The sequence below is a fragment of the Oryzias latipes genome, chromosome 11, assembly GCF_053564925.1.
Source record: "Oryzias latipes strain Hd-rR chromosome 11, Olatipes_Hd-rR_3.1".
Lineage (NCBI taxonomy): Eukaryota > Metazoa > Chordata > Actinopteri > Beloniformes > Adrianichthyidae > Oryzias > Oryzias latipes.
In genome coordinates this window covers 5,792,434-5,805,933 of record NC_136247.1, presented here as the reverse complement: position 1 = coordinate 5,805,933, position 13,500 = coordinate 5,792,434, and the positions used below count along the sequence as shown (strand labels likewise).

At 38.1% G+C, this 13,500-nt stretch overlaps 1 protein-coding gene across 2 annotated transcripts in view; it reads left to right on the top strand.

Annotated features, from left to right (window-relative positions):
* Nucleotides 1–11,716: 11,716 nt before the first annotated feature.
* The window catches only part of atxn1a (ataxin 1a), an 81,003-nt gene continuing 79,219 nt past the window's right edge, over nucleotides 11,717–13,500 (top strand). Inside the window, exon 1 of one of the 2 annotated variants that reach the window (XM_078954582.1) lies at nucleotides 11,717–11,990. The gene's annotated coding sequence lies outside the window, so the exon portion shown is untranslated. The remainder of the gene's footprint in view (nucleotides 11,991–13,500) is intronic. The other variant, XM_023960180.2, reaches the window with a different exon arrangement.

Here is a 13,500-nt window from a genome sequence, read left to right as displayed (position 1 = left end):
GATGCAAACAGTAGTTTAGACATTAAATTACATGAAATAGTTCAAAGATCCACTCCGATCATATTTTGATCTATTGTAAAAGCGTTCCCAGTGGTCTTTTGATTGTGATTATAACATTTTTTGCCAAAATCCCCAAATCTGTGATTTTTTCAAGGACATAGTTTCTGTAGGGCGACAGTAGTATTAAAAATTCACCTCTGAGTTTCTTTAACCATTATTTCTTTTTCAAGATCGTTTTTATAAGCTAATTTTATGAGAACTGCAAGTAAAATTTGTAATTTCCTGTTGGCTAAAACATCACTCTGTTTTGCATCTAACCACCATATCTTTCAACCATTATATTCATGTTGGGAATTGTAACTTAGTCATCCTTTCCTTTTGCTAGTTAACCTTTTAGCGTGGCTCAGTCAGAGTGAAACTAATGGCAGTTTTTGTCCACCAGATGTGGACAGGCAGCAAAGAGCTGACAGAGGCTTTTCTGTGTGGGAAAGCAGCACGCTTTCCACAGAAGCTGACTCATGTTCCATGCATCAGAGAAGGCAACAATCGCGCGCACACACACACACACACACACATTTATAAAAGGAAACTATCAGCTGCAGTTCATGACTCGAGCACAGATGCAGTCAAGTATCCTCTGTTCCTTTCAGCTGAATTTCAGGTTAGATCCCTTTTATCCCTTTGTTTCATAGGCCAGAGATGTGATAGATAGAGGAGAAAATGGAAAATAAAAGACATGTTTCAATTGTTTTTAATGATTAAATTTCATGCAAATTAAGAGAGAGGTGTCCTTAAAATACTCAATTCAACCTCATCACCAGAAGGTTGTATTTCTTTATGCGTTGAGTGGTTTGTGTGCACAGTGGCGTTAGTGGAGTAACTTCAGGGGTTTTTTTGTAAAAACTTTGGAAATGAACAGAACCTGTGCTGCAAACCCTTAGAAAAAAGAGTCACATGACAAACAGAAAAATGAAAAAATGCCTACAAAGGTTTGGTTATTCCTGAATCACCGCTAACACCTCTGGGCACAACTGATAACTGCAAGTTTTTGCAAGACTTTTCCTGAAAAACAGACACCAAATTCATGAGCTGAAGAAATATTTGTGCTTGTTTGACTGGACAATCTGATTTAAGTTGTCAAGAAGGGTTTGAATTAAAGTGTCTTATCCAGCTGGGCTTTTGTGTATTTAAGTTTAGTTACTTATAAAGGGAAGAAGTAAAACTACCATATTACTTGTACTAAAGAGCTATGAAGAACTATGTCGGAGTTTTACTTTCATTTTCTTCTCAGCTTTGGGCTGTGTGGTGATGTAAGTGTTGTTTGTCTCACAGTGAAAAGGCCCTGGTTCAAACCCTTTCAGATGTGGGTTTTCTCCAGGCGCTATGGCTTCCTCCCACAGTCCAAAAACCCAATTCACAGGTTAATTGGTTTCTCTAAATTGTTCCTGGGTTTGCATGTGAGTGTGTGACCGTGCATCACACTGGTGACCTGTTCAGGGTGTGTCCTGCCTTCAGCAAACCTGTGACCCTGCAAGAGATTGAGTGGCTTCTGAAAATGGATGGATGGACTCCGTCTTTTGTCGTTATCCAATTCAATTCAATTTTATTTGTATAGCCCAAAATCACAACAACAGTCGTCTCGATGGGCTTCGAAGTAAAACATGAAATCAAAAGGATCACGAATACAAAGAGTTCAATAGAAAAATACTAAAATGAACTAACAAACTGACTAAGCTATACTGGCATCCCTGCCCTTAGACCCCCCTTCGCGGTAAGGAAAAACTCCCAAAAAAAACGGATTCCGGAAAAAACGAAGAAACCTCAGGGGTGCCCACATGAAGGAGGGATCCTCCCCCGGGACGGACAGGCGATTTACCAGAACTCTTAGAGAAGAATTAACTTATCTAAATCTACAACTACATATATAAAAGTCCAGCAGACGAGCTTCATCCAGCCGTGGTTGTGGGGACAGTCAAAGGCGCGAGTCGAGCCGGAGACAGGAACCACAGCCAGGTGTAGGAGCAGGAGCAGAGGCGAGGTACTCGGTCAGGTACAGAGCAGAGACGAGCCAGAGATGAGCCAGAGGCAGGATCCACAGCCAGGTGTAGGAGCACGAGCAAAGGCGAGGTAAACGGTCAGGAACAGAGGAGAGACGAGCCAGAGATGAGCCAGAGGCAGGATCCACAGCCAGGTGTAGGAGCAGGAGCAAAGGTGAGGTAAACGGTCAGGAACTGGAGCACGGATGAGCCAACTGGAGTCTGGAAGCACTCCCACTCCCTAGGAGGGGAGAGGAAAAGAGGGACAATACATGAATCGCACTGCACCAAACAGAGGCATGGAGAACTAAATGATAAATTATGATCAAGAATAGAGGAGAGGAAGGGTAGAAGTAAAAAAAGGAAAGAGGACAGAACCCCAGTGCACCATAGTTACCCCAGCTTCAACTTCTAGCAGCCTTTTAAAAGAAATAGTTATTATTAAATTTAATTTAAACAAATTAACATTAAGTTAAATAATCTCTGAATACTAACTAGTCTGATAATAAGCCTGTCCAAAGAGGAATGTTTTCAGTCTAGCTTTGAATGTAGAAACTGAGTCGGCCTCTCTTACATGAGCTGGGAGTTTATTCCATAAAACAGGGGCTTGGTGGCTAAACGCTCTACCTCCAACCGTACTTTTACTAATTCTAGGAACCACAAGCAGTCCTGCATTTTGCGAGCGAAGTGTTCTCATTGGATGGTAAGGGACTATGAGGTCCTTAATATAGGACGGGGCCATTCCATGTAAGGCCTTATAGGTTAACAGGAGGATCTTGAACTTGATTCTGGAATCAACTGGGAGCCAATGGAGCGAAACTAACACAGGAGTGATGTGATCTCTTCTGCTAGTTCCAGCTAACAATCTAGCTGCTGCGTTCTGAACAAGCTGGAGACTTCTTAAGGAACTCTTAGGACACGCTGCTAACAAGGAGTTACAGTAATCCAGCCTCGACGTAACAAATGCATGGATGAGTTTTTCAGCATCACTCTTAGAAAGTATATTTCTGATCTTAGCAATATTCCGCAGGTGAAAAAAGGCAGTTCTACATGCCTGAGATATGTGAGCCTTAAATGATAAATCCTGGTCAAGTAAAACCCCAAGGTTTCTAACTGTGGAATTGGGGGCTATACTTATACCATCCAGGGAGAATATCTGAGCAGACAGAGCATCTCTGAGGTTTTTAGGACCAAGTATAATGACCTCAGTTTTTTCTGGGTTCAAGAGGAGGTAATTAATTGTCATCCAGGTCTTGATGTCACTGATGCAGGCGTTCAGTTTCTCTATCTGGTCATTCTGGTCAGGCTTCATGGATAAATACAACTGCGTATCGTCGGCATAACAATGAAAATTAATGCTGTGTTTCCTGATTATGTTTCCTAGGGGTAGCATATAAAGCGTAAACAGGATCGGTCCCAAGACTGAGCCCTGTGGGACTCCATAGTTGACTCGAGTGCACTGAGAGGAATGGCCATTTACATTAACGAACTGATACCTATCGGACAGATAGGATTTAAACCACTGGAGAGCAGATCCTCTGATCCCTATGTCCTGCTCTAATCTATGGAGTAAAATACCGTGGTCGATAGTGTCAAAGGCTGCACTGAGGTCCAAAAGGACCAGAATAGAAAGTAGTCCCTTTTCTGAGGCCAATAACAAGTCATTAGAGACTCTAACTAGTGCAGTTTCCGTACTGTGGTGAGGTCTAAACCCCGACTGAAAGTCTTCAAAGTGGCTGTTGTCCTGTAGGTGGCAGTAAAGCTGCTTAACTACAACTCTTTCTAGGATTTTAGAAATAAAGGGCAGGTTTGATATCGGTCTATAGTTGGCCAAGATGCTAGGATCCAAACTGGGCTTTTTCAAAAGAGGTTTAACAACTGCATATTTAAAAGACTGTGGCACGTAACCCGTTTCCAGAGAGGCATTTATCATTGTTAATATGGGATCATTAATTAGGGTAAAAGTTTTTTTAAAAAGTCTATTGGGAATTGGGTCTAACAGACACGTTGAGAATTTGGAGGACGTAATAATTGATGTTATTTCCGCTTGATCCATTGATCCACAGCAGTGAAGCAGTCCAATGTTACAGAGGTTTCTATAGATGCCTCCATTTCTACCGCTTCAGCCTGTTCTGGGCTGATAGTAGGAATAACTTGATTTAACTTATGTCTAATATTTGAGATTTTACTGTCGAAAAATGTAAGAAAATCATCAGAGCTGAGAGAAACAGGAACATGTGGTTCTACTGAGCTCTGACTGCGAGTTAATTTAGCTATAGTGCTAAAAAGAAATCTTGGATTATTTCCATTCTCTGATATTAAGGTTGAATAGTACTGGCTTCTAGCTCTACGCAGAGCTTTTTTATAATTTAATAGGCTATGTTTCCAGATATCCAGAGACTGCTCTGAACCGGAGCGGCGCCATTCTCTTTCCAACTTACGGGTTTCTTGTTTAAGAGAACGAGTTTCAGCGTTAAACCACGGTGCTACTCGGTTTTGTCTGACAAACTTAGGTTTCAAGGGGGCAACAACATCGAGTGTACTCCTGTGCTTTTTGTTGGTATAGCATTCATTCTAACTTTTTGCAGACGCTGTAATGTAATTTCAGCAGGCATAGAGGAAGTTTGAAGTAGAGAGTGAACCAAACTGCTCTAGAATTTGCATCCCCGAGTGTGAAGCCGCTGTCCTCCGTCGTAAAGTGGATTTCCTTTTTCTGGATCAGAACATGACTTGCTGTTTTGCACAGACGGGCAGAGGCATCTTTGGGCCATGTTAATGGTTAGTTGGATAGGCTGCAGTTTGCAACAGAAAGAATGAGACTGCTCATTCCTGATGAGGGGTTTCCAAAAGAAGGCCTGGGGGCAGAACCAGATCTGTCATGTTATCCCACTGATAAACACTTATTCAGAGCTCGCTTTTTGTGCTTTTGTATTTTGCATTCGGACACTTCCTCTGCAACATGCAAAATGACTGAAACACAGACCTCAGGATACAATATGACTCTTCTAAAGTGTTACGTTGTGTATTTGATGCTAAAGGTGGAAGTCACTACAGCTGACGAACCAATACAATTTTTGTGAATTCAATTTTCCTTTACTCGTTTTTTGAATCACTCCATACAAAATTTAAATATATATTGATTTTATTATTTTTATTTTAAATCCAAAACCTTCTTTTGTGTTTAAAAAAATACATTTTACATCAAGGTTAAAGAAATTAAAAACAGAACAAAGGTGGACCTTTAATTAATTCAATTAGGGATGCTTACAAAAAACAACTTGAAGCAGTTTTTTTACAGGACATTTTTAAATAAAAAACCTTAAAAGAAAATTAGTTATTTAGTGAATGAGGTTGCATTTTGTGAATAAAAAAATATTTAACCCATTTCTACTCGTCAATGAGTTTAAAAAAACTTTATTGATCACATGAAATTGTTGAATTTTTTGACAAGATTGATAAATGTTCTTCTAAAGCTCCAAAGACATTTAGTTCATAACATTAGGGACTTAAATGACTGCTTTAAGGTTCTTGTTGTTGTGCTGTTCTGTTCTACAGCAAAAACATAAAGCTGCATTTGTTTTTTAAATTTTATCAAGAGATGCTTGATGAATGCAAAAAAAGTGATGATTTTAAAACTGTATTTGATAGCAAAGTTAATCTGGGGTTATATTTGTTTGTCTGTTCAGGCCTATTTTTCTTTATTTTTTAAAACTTGTGCAAGTTTTTGGTTGATCAGGGAGGTTTGTGTGCATTTCTGTCCCCTGTACTGATGTTTTTGGTTTCTTTCTTGCATTTTGTTTTCTTTGTCAAATTGTCTAATAACTCAGTTTGGATTCAGTGTGACAGCTGGAGCAAAAAGCTGCGTCATTGCAACAAAAAATCATGTTGATGTGATTGTACAACTCAATGTAACTGTGTGAGTACATGAAGAACTGAAGCTTTGTTTAAATAAAAAAACGCATTATTCTCTAGAAGTTTTTCTGTTTTTGTCCTTTAAATCATTTTTAGCACTTTCACAGAAAATCTATCTGCATGTATTAGTTTTCTTTATAATTGACTCTCTTTCTAGTTGTTCTGTGTGGCATAAAATGGTTTCTTAAAATGTCGCTTTCTCTTTCTGATTCCCTCTTTTGATAAACATGAGCAGAAGAGAATGAGCAATCCAAGATGGACAGGCTGTAAAACGAGTGCAACAGATTAGTGAGCAACCTCTTTAAAGCTCATCTATTATCCAGCTGACTTCCCTCTGACCCACAGGTTGCTGACTGTTCACTGTAGAGTTCTGTGCGGATATCACTCACCACTTTCTGATTGTGTGTTTGTGTACATGATGAGTGTGTGGCAGAACTTCTCAGATTGGTCAATAAGTAATGGCGCTGCTCTGGAAATCTTTTTTTATGTCGATATGTGAGGCATTTTTAAAATAATCCCACCAATCCAGGAAAGATACTATGAATTATCCTCTTTTATGCCAATTTTATTTTGGATTTGAAGGTCTTTAAAGACATTACAGGTTGTCGTTGGAGGCTCAAATTGGGACAAAACATTTCTTGTCTGTTTGAAACTCTTACCTTTTCATTCTAATGGCATAAAAAATTCCAAGCATTTTATTTAACTTTTCTAACCATTATATGCACTTCTGATTCCTTCCAAAAATCTGTCTGCCAAGGACAGTTAGATTTATTATGTAACTATTAATACACAGATTAGGGACCTCAATTTGCATTCTAACCCTCTCTGCCTTATTCATGTCATGTTGGGGAACAGGAAAGGTGTATGAGAAGTGGTCAGCTGTAACTCAAGGCAGGATTCTATCTGGGAAAAGGAAATTAAAGTTCATGTAATTTTTTAAAAATAGGCTATTTGAAGGCTTCAGTTTGTTTCAAGAATTTATGTAAGATGCTTTGGTTTTATCTTTAAGGAGGCTCAGAAGAGTAAACACTTCCGCATTTGACCAGTGGGTGGACCCATGAGCAGCTCTGTTGCCCCTGATCACAGTCTGCAGCCTCAATGTCTGAAGTGAAGGCAGCCAACAAACATCCAGGATAAGACTTTTCTTTCATTTATTTATTTTTTGCAGAAAGAAATCCTTCATTGGCTTTGCAGAGAGTGTGACGTTTTTCATTCAATTCTGTCTTGCTTTTTTTCATTTCTTTATTGCAACTATAAAAAAATCACCTGCATGTAGAGAAAGCACATCTGATAAGACAGGCTGCACGACATTCAGCACCGCACGCACCTTTAAAAGAAACACCCAAAGCAATGAAGTCACATTTATTTTGTGTAGATAAATCTTTATTCAAAACAGAAATGTCAAACAGTAGGGAACATGAACATTTAAACTTTACAACATTTTTTTGAGATTAATGCTGGGGTGTTAAAAAATACGTAAAAATAACAGCAAAAATAAAAGTCAAATGATGTTAATCTCTGAAGCTGAGAAAATGATGGGTTTTAACTGCTTTTTTATTTGTACTGGATGAAACAGAGCCTCAAAGAAATTTAAAGTTTTATTGCTAAAATAAAATTTAAGAATATACTTTTTTTTTTGCTCTTGAACACATTTTTACTGTGACTTTAAAAAGTTTGACAAAAATAGATTAAAGCTTTTTTCCAGGCTGGGATAAAATAAATAAATAAAGAAAGTAGCTTACATAAGAAAAGTTACCAGTTCTCATTAATGTTAAGAATAAATAAAAGTACGGTAATTAATATTAGATCAAATTAAACATATACGTATATGAACATAAATAAATAAATACTCAGCCGAATTCCCATAATCAGGAGATTAAACAAATAGAATTGTGAAGCTGTCTTATTATCATAAACAGTCAAACCAAACAGGATGCTTAGTTAAAAAGAAATGGGGCTAAACTTAAGTCATCACAAGAGTTAACAGTGGAATCATAGTGAAAATGCTACAAAACCTTTATTGTAGAGTCATCTGACATAGATCTCTTTTAAGTAGCATTTTCAGAATATTGCTTCAGGCGGAGCAGAATACCTGCTTAGCTGTGTGGTTCAAGAGCTGCATTGCATTTGCATTACACCATGAGTCGTTTACCATGTTGGAATGCACTTCTGCATATGCTGTTTCGTTTTCTTGGACTCTTCCAATAGTGGACACACCCAGCAGCACTTTATTGTCCCTGAGTGTGTTCTGTTTACACCTCCTGCTCAAAGCACAGGTACATCTCTGGGGAGTAACCTAACATTGTAAAAATCTGCTCCTCCTCTGCGAGTTCTTGATTATTTAAGCATGGCGTGTTTCAGATGTGTGGTCTTGTTGTGTCACGGTGGTAAAAGTTATTGGAATCAAGGGTTTTGCTGTTGGAATGTTTTACCTTTAGCTCTCTATATGCTGTGGAGAGCCTTTCATTTATCCCTGGAACGTGTGAGTGGGCGTGCACCTGTGGGAACATGCAGAATGGAACAAGAAAGGGAAAACTTGCGCATGCAGCACAAGTAAATACTTAATGTGATCTTAGTGGTTGCGATCAAATACATATAAGGCAAGTTGTGGACGAAAGCTGACACTGCAGATAGCATGAGCTGATAGCAACAGGGTTGGAGGCCTGTAACTTTTGATGTCTCCCCAAGTAATTCAAGTATCTGCAAAATCAGATGAGTGTTTATTCAAAAAAGAAACTCCTCCCATAGCAGCATGCAACAGAAACAACAAGCATGCATGCTGCTCCATCTGCATGACAACATCTGAGATGCAGCTCATTAAAACATTACAGCCCATTCGCCACCTTTGACAGCTCACGCATTTCCATTTACGTCCAGAACACGGATGTAATGTGAGACCCCGAGGCACACAGGGCAGCCTACATCTCTGTCTCATTGTTTGCCGCACATGTGACAAGGACACAATGGAGTGCAGGACAAAAGGCCACTTATTGAGTGACTGGCAACGAGTGGGATACACCCCTGACCGTCCTTCAGTCTGTGCCTCATGCACCCAGTGGCTCCTGGGCAGAGTCAGGTTACATTCTCCCCTGGGGGGAAGAAGCTGAGGTCTTTGAAATCACAGAGGTCAAGATGGAGAAAGTAGAAACTCTGTGACATTTGAATAGAGTTTATAAGAAATAGAACCTACATTTTAAAAGCATTACACTGGAAACAATTTGATATTTGACGGTTTTACACGAACCTATCTGTGCTCTACACCTTGTCAAGTTCCTCTCAAACCCAGCACAGTTGAGAATTTTTAACCTTATCAAGATCAAGAAATAGGGAAACTATAACAAAAATGAGTCAAAATCCCTTTGCTCCATACTCTTGACAATAAAAAACTTGATTCAAGACTCAAAAAACTGAAATTGCTTGATGTAGGAAATGTTTGTTATGACATCTAAAAGATTTTTATTATTGCAACATTAAATATCTTTGAGTTTTTTTGACTTCAGAGTTTTGATCAGTGTGCTGCTGGAAGGTGTCAACATGCCACTTAACTAAGTGATGCATTTTTCTATGAAAATTGTTGCTTTTAGTTATCGGACACATGCCATTTTATTTACATTTTCAAGTGCTGGTATTTTGTATGTCATCTGAAGGTACTTTAATTTTTGGTTTAAATTTTAGGATGGTATCATTGGCTGGTTAGTGTCACTAAATTGCCCCTAGGTGCGCACGTGAGTGTGGGGGCCCTGCAACAGACTGGCGACTTGTACTAAGATCCTATTTTCAGTTTGTTCTAAAATGAGTCATTTATTTGTTGGCTCACCTTTGCACTGGCGGTTTGCGTGACTGAATGACTGAAATGTTTCACACTAGTTGGTTTTAAGGCATAAGTATGCGTGTGAGCATTATCTGTTTTGTGTACATGTCGACAGATGGACATTTTTGCAGCTAGCAGGTGTGTTTGACACGTGTGTGTGTGGACAGGCTCCGCCCTTTTTGCACTGCATTTGAGCCTTACCATGGTGATTAACAACCAGTAAACTTGTTGCTTTATGCTGCTTCATGGTCTTATCCCCCTTCCCCTCCTATTATCACCCCCTACCCCCCCTCTCTCTAACGTCCCTCTCTCTTCTTCCCCTCTTTCCTTTTCCGTCCGGTCCAACACCAAAGATCTTCAAACATGTTTGAAATTAATAAAGTTTGGCCTCAATTACAAAAGGGGTTTATTCAGACATACCTTTGGTTTGTCTGAAGATTAATAACCCCTCTTGTTAAAGTAAAATATGTCCAACACAAGAGGCCCTCAGCTCTCATCTGTTTGCCCAGCTGTTGGACAGGACAAGTTTAAAAAAAAAAAAAAAAAAAAAAAAAAGAGTCATTTATTAGATTCGTTTTTGTCACCGTAAACAAAATGAACAACAATTAGGTTTATTTAAACTCAAAAATACAAACTATTTGCTTAGAACTAGCAAAAATACTATGTAATATTGAGCTGTATATTATTAAGCTTGATGTAATTCTATTTAACAGCTTTTGTAGCTTATTTTTTACAGTTTTTAAGGCTTTTGTGAAACCCTTTGTTTCTAGATTTTTATATTGTATAACCGGGGTGTCAAACTCATTTTCACCGAGGGCCACATCAGCATAGTGGCTGTCCCCAAAGGGCCAGATATATCACTTATACATGTAACTAAATGTAATGAAAAATAAACGTAACTACTCCTTAATGTTAAATAACTAATTATTTATTTATTATAACTTTTTAAAGTGACAATTGCAATTGCATAAAAAACATAAAAACATATGTTTGCTTGTTACTCTAACATAAATCCTATTAAATTTGATTCTGTCAGGTTACGTAACATGGACAGTGTTTAAGTCCTAATGTATAGTTACCCAATCTGATATTTCAAGTCTGATTCCCCCTTGATATGAATAAATACACACCAATCTTTATTTTTTATTTTAAGAAATTAAAAACCTTTATGCTCTCGAGGGCAACATAAAATGACATGGTGGGCCACATTTGGCCTCTGGGCCTTGAGTTTGACACGTGTTGTATAAGATCTCTTGTTAAAGACCCACTCCACTGAAAATAGTCTCTTTAACATGTCCTTGTAGCTTTATTCTCATTATGGAGGACTTTTATAAAGAAAAGAAGGATTTAAACAGCAGTTCACAGCATTGTTCCGATTATTCCTCACCATTTTTGTTGCACTGGTTGTGTTAGCTTGTGGGTGTGAGGGGCTGTAAGATAGCAGGGGAGAATATAAACAAAGGGATGATGGGAAATGTGGGTAGGATAACTCGACACCAACAGTCCCGCTCACAACTCAGAGGGAAATTTCTAACGAACTACTGCCGTTTTGCAGAAACTATATCCTAGAAAGCAACACAGGTTTGGGCATTTTACTAAGAACTGAATAATAATAATAATAATAATAATAATAATAATAATAATAATAATAATAATAATAATAATAATAATAATAATAATAATAATAATAATAATAATAATAATAATAATAATAATAATAAATAACAATACAACACCCTGGGAATGCTTGTGCAATAGATCAAAAAATGATCTGAGTAGGACTAAAATAACTTGTTGCATGGAAAGATAATTTGACCAAAAATGATGGTGTAACTTTTTATGGTTAAATGTATTAAATGTATTTAAAGTATGTCAGTCTCAAGCAAAGAAATGCAGCTCTGCCTGTGTTTGAGGAACACTCAGGAACCACTAATGGCCTGTGCGTCTGAGTATTCCCACGCTTCTTGGCTGTCAGTGAACTCATCTTGTATGTAATTCAGTCTGCTTCTACTCGAGCTCCGTCATATTTTTGCATGAGTAGCTCGCAGACTGCTCGTTTTTTTTAAACCTCTCCCTCCGTGGCTCTGTGAAGGAGGGGGCAGAGAGGTGTTAGCTGCGCGCTGCAGACATCAATAAGAGGAGAGCCGCTTTCCACCGTCACAGCGCCGGAGCAGAGCAGGGGAGCCCTGGCAACAAGGACACACAAACGCAGCAGCCCCCGACAGCCCACGGTAAGTACCAAAACTATTTACCAACAGCTTTTTTAAAATCTGCTTTCGTCGAGTGACTTTTCTTTTTTGGGAGCTAGGCGTATAAAATGGCAGGGAAGGGTGGCGCTGACGCTCTGGTTTTACTTCAAAGCCTTAAAAAAAAGGTTAACTTCGCACTCTTACTTAATGACAACTGACTGGAGAGTTGCGGGATATTCTGGGTAGTCGTGTAATCGCTTGTCATTCCCCACGATTCATGCAAAGTTTAGTTAAAGTGACGAAAAGGAGAGCGGAGATCCGGCGGGAAGTCGACCGAGCGAGGAGCTCGTACGCCGGGCGAGTTGATGTCGGGCTGCCGCTTCTACTTCCACTAACTGCGCCACCCGACCGCGGCTCTGTTTAGACTCTTCCTTGGCGCTAAATGTCCTCAGCCGCAGCTAAAACCCACTCCTTTACACCATATTTGTCTTATAGTGAGTTATTTACCAACTGACATCGCATATATAATGTTTTAATATGCCCATTTCACCATCGCGGAAGTGTTTTCACCTCCCGGGACTGACTCAAATAATAACCGAGCGTCCTGAGTTAAAGTACTTTTTATTTATTTATTTTAAAGTGCAAAAAGGGTTTGTCAAATAGTCCACACAGGATTTCATGCATTTCTTGCCGTAAATCGTACCATGTTACTACAGTGTTTCAGTTCAGCGGCTGGTTGTAGAAGACATACGGTTTGTGATTGCAGGACTACCCGTGATGTCATTCATCCGAGCCCGGGCCATTATATAACGGGACTGTAGGGAAGCCTGTGATAGCAGACTATTTTTACTCTGTTTACACCTCCAAGCTGGCCAGGCTGTACGTCCTGAGTGTAGGGTAGCCTGCTCTCTCACTGCAATTATACACTTTATATACATGTATATATACATGTATATATATATATATATATATATATATATATATATATATATATATATATATATATATATATATATATATATATATATATATATATATATATATATGTGTGTGTGTGTATATATGTGTGTATATATATATATATATATATATATATATATATATATATATATATATATATATATATATATATATATATATATATATATATATATATATATATATATATATATATATATATATATATATAAGCATGTTTTTGTCATTAGAAAAACTATGCACATAAATAGGGTTAGATAAAGTTTATGAAAACTTACAAAATATGCTTTGTTCCTTAGCAAAGGTGGACTAAAATTAAATACATTTAAAAAAAAATAATGAATAATGTAATGCTCAAAAACACAATTTCAAACTTAATTTTCTTTAACATGTCCTCCGTCATCACATAAATGCCACAAGAAAATTTTAAACGCACAATTTTCCTTGGGGTGGGTCTTAAAGTTGTTTGTTGTTGACCATTCCATTTACACTATTTACTCCAAGTGTACATTTTTGACAAAACAAACAAATCTCTAGTCAGAGTGAGCTTGGTTGGTTTGGTGAATTGCCTGGC